General features: G+C 46.5%; 1 protein-coding gene across 1 annotated transcript in view; it reads left to right on the forward strand.

Moving 5' to 3' along the window:
- Positions 1–1,698: 1,698 nt before the first annotated feature.
- Positions 1,699–6,575, forward strand: part of LOC118422823 ((Lyso)-N-acylphosphatidylethanolamine lipase-like) — an 18,674-nt gene continuing 13,797 nt past the window's right edge. The window contains exon 1 of the transcript XR_004831970.1: positions 1,699–1,971. The gene's annotated coding sequence lies outside the window, so the exon portion shown is untranslated. The remainder of the gene's footprint in view (positions 1,972–6,575) is intronic.

A 6,575-nucleotide genomic window follows, 5' to 3' on the forward strand; every position in this document is an offset into this window, starting at 1 on the left:
CAATCTGCTACTTATTTAAACGTGGCCCGTGAACTTGTAAGTGCTATTTAGATAGCTTAAACCCTAACGTATTCAATACAAGTCTCAAATCTTACGGGCCGGATTTAATTAATGAACTAGAGGTGAACTAACTGATAGGATATATGCAAGCAGGGGGGGGGGCATAAAATCGGCTGCTAAACTGCTTGTAGAGCAATCTGCTGCTTATCTAAACGTTGCCCGTGAACTTGTAAGTGCAATTTAGATAGCTTATACCCTAACGTATTCAATACAAGTATCGAAACCTACGGGCCGGATTTAATTAAGGAACTAATTGAGTTGAAGCAGTTTCTCGCTGAGCCAAGGGAGAGCAAAAATCTGCTAAACTGCTTGTAGAGCAATCTGCTACTTATCTAAACGTGGCCCGTGAACTTGTTAGTGCTATTTAGATAGCTTAAACACTAACGTATTCAATACAAGTATCAAATCTTACGGGCCGGATTTAATTAATGAACTAGAGGGTAACTAACTGATAGGATATACGCAAGAGGGGGGGGGGGGGGCTAAAATCGGCTGCTAAACTGCTTGTAGAGCAATCTGCTACTTATCGAAACGTTGCCCGTGAACTTGCAAGTGCAATTTAAATAGCTTATACCCTAACGTATTCAATACAAGTATCGAAACTTACGGGCCGGATTTAATTAATGAACTAGAGCGATCTAATTGATATGAAATCGGCAAACATAGGGGGCGCTAAAATCGGCTGCAAACGGCTTGTAGAGCAATCTGCTACTTATCTAAACGTGGCGCATGAACTTGTAAGTGCAATTTGGAAAGCCTATACCCTAACGTATTCAATACAAGTATCAAATCTTACGGGCCAGATTTAAATAATGAATTAGAGCGATCTAATTGAGCAGAAATCGACAAGCATAGGGGGCGCTAAAATCGGCTGCAAATGGCTTGTAGAGCAATCTGCTACTTATCGAAACGTGGCCCGTGAACTTGTAAGTGCAATTTAAATAGCTTATACCCCAACGTATTCAATACAAGTATCAAATCTTACGGGCCAGATTTAATTAATGAACTAGAGGTGAACTAACTGATAGGATATACGCAAGGAAAGGGGGGGGGGGCATAAAATCGGCTGCTAAACTGATTGTACAGCAATCTGCTACTTATCGAAACGTTGCCCGTGGACTTGCAAGTGCAATTTAGATAGCGTATACACTAACGTATTCAATACAAGTATCAAATCTTACGGGCCGGATTTAATTAATGAACTAGAGGGGAATTAACTGATAGGAAATACGCAAGTCGGGGGGGGGGGGGGGCATAAATTCGGCTGCTAAACTGCTTGTATTGCAATCTGCTGCTTATCTAAACGTGGCCCGTGAACTTGTAAGTGCAATTTAGATAGCTTCTACCCTAACGTATTTAATACAAGTATCGAAACGTATGGGCCGGATTTAATTAAGGAACTAATTGAGTTGAAGCAGTTTCTACACTGAGCCAAGGGAGCGCAAAAATCGGCTGCTAAACTGCTTGTAGAGCAATCTGCTACTTATCTAAACGTGTCCCGTGAACTTGTAAGTGCTATTTAGATAGCTTATACAATAACGTATTCAATACAAGTATCAAATCTTACGGGCCGGATTTAATTAATGAACTAGAGGGGAACTAACTGATAGGATATATGCAAGCAAGGGGGGGGGGCATAAAATCGGCTGCTAAACTGGTGTAGCAAGTCTGTTATTACGTTGGGCGGCCCAGGGGTCACGTGGTGAGAGCACGTGATCATGGGCGCGCCCTGACGTCAACTAGGCCACGCCCCGCTGCGCTCACGTAAGCTCCGCCTCCAATTTATGTAATATAAGACGCGGTACGGCGCTAGTTAGGCTAGAAGCAGACTCAGGGACAAGGACAACCGCATCTTCCGCCACCGTAGTTACGTAACCGGTTAGTTAGTATCATCCACCCGCATCTGTCCAGGTATCTTATCTTGTATTATTTGTATTAAGTCAGTCTATATCATTACCTCCGTTCACTTGCTTAAACTGTATACAATCGGTCGTAGTAATAAAGATCACATCAAACTGTACACTGAACCCTGGTCCTTGGCTATATTGGTGAGAGTACATAGCATAGACGCGTCACCTTGACGTATAGGTAAATGCCCAAATCCTACCACTAAGACCAAATGTTTACATGATTCCCACTAGTGGATACAGTTTTGCTCTGTGATCAAAATACTACGACTCGGTTTTCGTAAACTTCGTACCTTGAGTTTATAGTATAAGTCGCGTTCCGTTTTGCGCTAGGGTGACGCGCAGTAAAACTTTCCTTTGTTCTTGTGTGTCACATCCCCCCAAAACACGTGTGTTGTTGCACCAAACTTCCATTGTACAATCGATACGTTTCTCCGCCAAAGTGTTGAAATCCATTCTACCGCTCTGTTAAAGTTCACGTTGATACTTCGGTACTTTTTGCAACGCAATAAGTTAGAATGAAGAGTACGAAAATTGTCTAATCGTCTTGGCCACGTTTTGCAAAGCTCCCTGACGTCCTGGTGCGAATTTTATCCGTCAAATTCACGTTCTAACTCCAAAGTCCAAGTGCATCGTAAAACGCCGATATCTGATACAATTTCCTTCAAAATATTTGGCTCTTGCATCTAAAACTTCCGATCCTCCACGTGGCGGCCTATCGCATTACCTGATTTCAAATTCCCAGCCCAAATTGACCCAAAAGTTTCTATTCCATTCGGTAAAGTGTCCATTTGTTTCCCAACGTTAAATCTAGCCATTCGTTCTAAAATTCCTTCGGTATAAAGTCACTTTCGCTGCGTTTGCTTCCAAATATCTCCCAAAGGAAACTTGACTTTTTGTTCGTTGTCATTTTGCCATTTCGCGCCTCAACCGAGTTTTCTTTTGATCTGGGCTGCCGTCTCCCCGCTGGCGCCTATCAGTTTAACAAGTCTGAACTTAGCTTTTCATATTCCAACTTAGCAGTTTTGCGTAAATTATTTCAGCGGTTCGCAAGTTTTGCCTGGCGCCGGGCCGCTTTGTCATCGTTTTGACACCTTGTCTCTAGTCAACGCACCTATTGTCCCGACCAGGGTCTAATTTAACACCCTCTGTCGACAAATCCTTTTTATTGCAAATTTTTAGTGTCGTCTCTGTTTCTTGTTTGGCCGACGCCTGTGTCTTCTAAATTTCGCTACTGCCGACAAATCCTTTTTATTGCAAATTTTTAGTGTCGTCTCTGTTTCTTGTTTGGCCGACGCCTGTGTCTTCTAAATTTCGCTATTGCCGACAAATCCTTTTTATTGCAAATTTTTAGTGTCGTCTCTGTTTCTTGTTTGGCTGACTTCTGTCTTCTAAATTTCGCTACTGCTGACAAATCTTTTATATTGCAAATTTTTCGTGTCGTCTTTGGTTTTGCTCTTGTAGATTTCCCCTTGGCGCCCTGTGTGGCCTGCCGCCCCGTGTTTTGGTTCCCAAGCAACCATCTGACGAAGCGCCTACTGTTGTTACACCACACCGAGTATAAACCATGTCCACTGCTTCCGCACACGACAACACGATACCAGATGACCAAGTGGTCCAACTCAACTTTGGTCTCCATGGCAACGGACGCGGTAGAGGCAGGGGCCGCGGCCGTGCTCGGGGGACCCCGCGCGCTACCGGAGCAGCCGCGACCCCCCGGCCCGCTCCCCAGCTCACACCGGTTTCACACGATGGGCCCTCACTAACATCGACCCTGGCCCGCCACCGTAACCTCTTCCCCCCTTCACCAATCTCAGGGCAATTCGACGATGCTGTCCCCCGTACCACTCGCCCTAGGATCATCCCTAAATTAATGTGCAGTTTTAACGGTGTCTCCGACATAACTTGGGAGGAGTTTGAAATACAATTTACCGCAGACAGGTCCTATGGCGAGTGGGACGACCCCCTCAGCAAGACAGTACTAATCAGGCATCTTTCGGGTGGGGCCCTTCAAACCTATAACACGGCTGCACCGTCCATCAAAAACGGACCCTGTGACGTGGCGCTTGACTTCATGCGGGAGATGTACAGTCGGCCTAATGACCCGACCCATTTTGAGTCGGAACTTTTCACGTTGTCCCGCAACCCGGGTGAAACGCCACAGTCTCTAGAGGTACGAATCCGCCGGCTAATCGCCAAAGTTCACCCCCAGGCCGACCAGCACACTAGGGATCTTTTGGGACTGCGGGAGTTCGTAGGCAAAATTCAAGACAAGCAAATGGCATGGGAGGTAAAACGTTCTAAACCCCAAACCCTGCACGAAGCCAGCATGACCCTTCAGTTTTTCGAGGACCTTGCTAAATCACACACACCGTCACAGCACCCCTCCCCACCTCCTCCTAATGTCCGCCAGGTCAGCGATCCCTCTCCCGTCCCAGCGGAGACAGACATGCAGGCCATCCTGGCCTCCCACCGCCAGGAAATGCGAGAGATGCAGCGCTCCCACGAGCGTCAAGTAGCGTCTCTCCAAAGCCGCTTCGAGACGCTCCTCGGTTCCCAGCACCAACCCGCTCCCTACCACCCACCACCCTCAAATCGCCCACCACCCCCCACCCCCCAGAACCCAACTCCGCGACGCACCCCGCAAAACTCTGGGTGCAACTACTGCCACGAACTTGGGCACTGGAAAAGGGAGTGCCCTCAGCTGCAGCGCTCCAACGCTGGCCGCCGGTCGGGAAACGATTTCGGGCTGGCTTAACTGGGGGTCAGCCAGCCACTAGCTCCCCACCCCCCTCGACCCCTCCCGACCCCTCTCCTGCTAACCCCATACCTTCCACCCACCCTTCCGTCGGAAGTTTTCACTTTACACCCCAGATATATGGCCATTACGCTGACGTATTAATTGACTCGGGAGCAGATGTTTCGCTTATTTCTGTTGACGTGCTAAACAAACTTGGTAACAACGTGACTCCACCAGAACTTGTTCCTTATGATGGACCTGCCCTATCGACTGTGGCTGGGGGCGCCTTGGACATAGTTGGTTACGTCACCCTCCCTCTCACGTGGCAACAACACCAGTTTCCCGCGAAATTCTTGGTCTGTCGTAACACGACCACGCCCATTTTGGTCGGCACTGACTTTCTACTGGCTTTCGACGCTGAAGTGTCAATGCGCAAGCGCACAATGACGCTCTGTGGGCCGACGGGCGTGGCATCCATTCCGGTCTCGCGCAAGGCAGCTGGGGCCGTTCGTCGTGTCGTGACCCGACACTCCTACTTAGTACCAGGGCGTTCGGTTCACCTTGTCCCAGGCAAAGTGGTAGGAAAGCGCGCAGATAACTCCCTTGGTCCCGGATACGTTAACCCGGCTCTTGCTTCATTAGGTCGTTTTGGCTTAACAGGGGAGTTGATATCACACACTCCCGGCAAAAATACCACCAGAGTTTTTGTCGTTAATGAGAATATTGAACCTGTCCTAATCCGTCCCGGTGCTGTAATTGGCCTGTATCACCCGTACACTGCTTGTAGAGCAATCTGCTGCTTATCTAAACGTGGCCCGTGAACTTGCAAGTGCTATTTAGATAGCTTATACCCTAACGTATTCAATACAAGTATCAAATCGTACGGGCCGGATTTAATTAATGAACTAGAGGGTAACTAACTGATAGGATATACGCAAGCGGGGGGGGGGGGCTAAAATCGGCTGCTTAACTGCTTGTAGAGCAATCTGCTACTTATCGAAACGTTGCCCGTGAACTTGCAAGTGCAATTTAAATAGCTTATACCCTAACGTATTCAATACAAGTATCGAAACTTACGGGCCGGATTTAATACAATCTTTATTGACAACGACAAAAGTACAGCGACTTTCGTAAGGTCTACATGAATAACAACTACTTACAGTACAACTAAACACATATATATGGATATCTATAGGTATGGATACATCAACATAAAGGGTCTAGCATGTCATTTACACTATTGGTTCTACGGTATAAACAATCGTGAATATATTTGCCTACTTGTACACAATGTGGATTTTCGCCTCCCAGAATGTACTTGAATTTATCTATCGAACAGAGAGTAGTAAAGTCTTTAGAGCGAGCGGAAAGTAATGTGAACAGCTCTGTGCGTTTGTCATCATATTGAGAACAATCCATAACAAAGTGACGTTCGTCTTCGATCTCATTTGGGCAGAATGGACAAAACCTGTGGTCACGGGGAATTTTAGAATATCTTCCGGCTTCTATATTTAGTTTGTGACTATAGCATAGGGGGCGCTAAAATCGGCTGCAAACGGCTTGTAGAGCAATCTGCTACTTATCTAAACGTGGCCCGTGAACTTGTTAGTGCTATTTAGATAGCTTATACCCTAACGTATTTAATACAAGTATCAAATCTCACGGGCCGGATTTAATTAATGAACTAGAGGGAACTAACTGATAGGAAATACGCAAGCAAGAGGGGGGGGGGGGTAAAATCGGCTGCTATACGGCTTGTAGAGCAATCTGCTACTTATCAAAACGTGGCCCGTGAACTTGCAAGTGCAATTTAGATAGCGTATACACTAACGTATTCAATACAAGTAACAAATCGTATGTAAGAAAGA

The sequence above is a fragment of the Branchiostoma floridae genome, chromosome 9 (genome assembly GCF_000003815.2).
Source record: "Branchiostoma floridae strain S238N-H82 chromosome 9, Bfl_VNyyK, whole genome shotgun sequence".
Lineage (NCBI taxonomy): Eukaryota > Metazoa > Chordata > Leptocardii > Amphioxiformes > Branchiostomatidae > Branchiostoma > Branchiostoma floridae.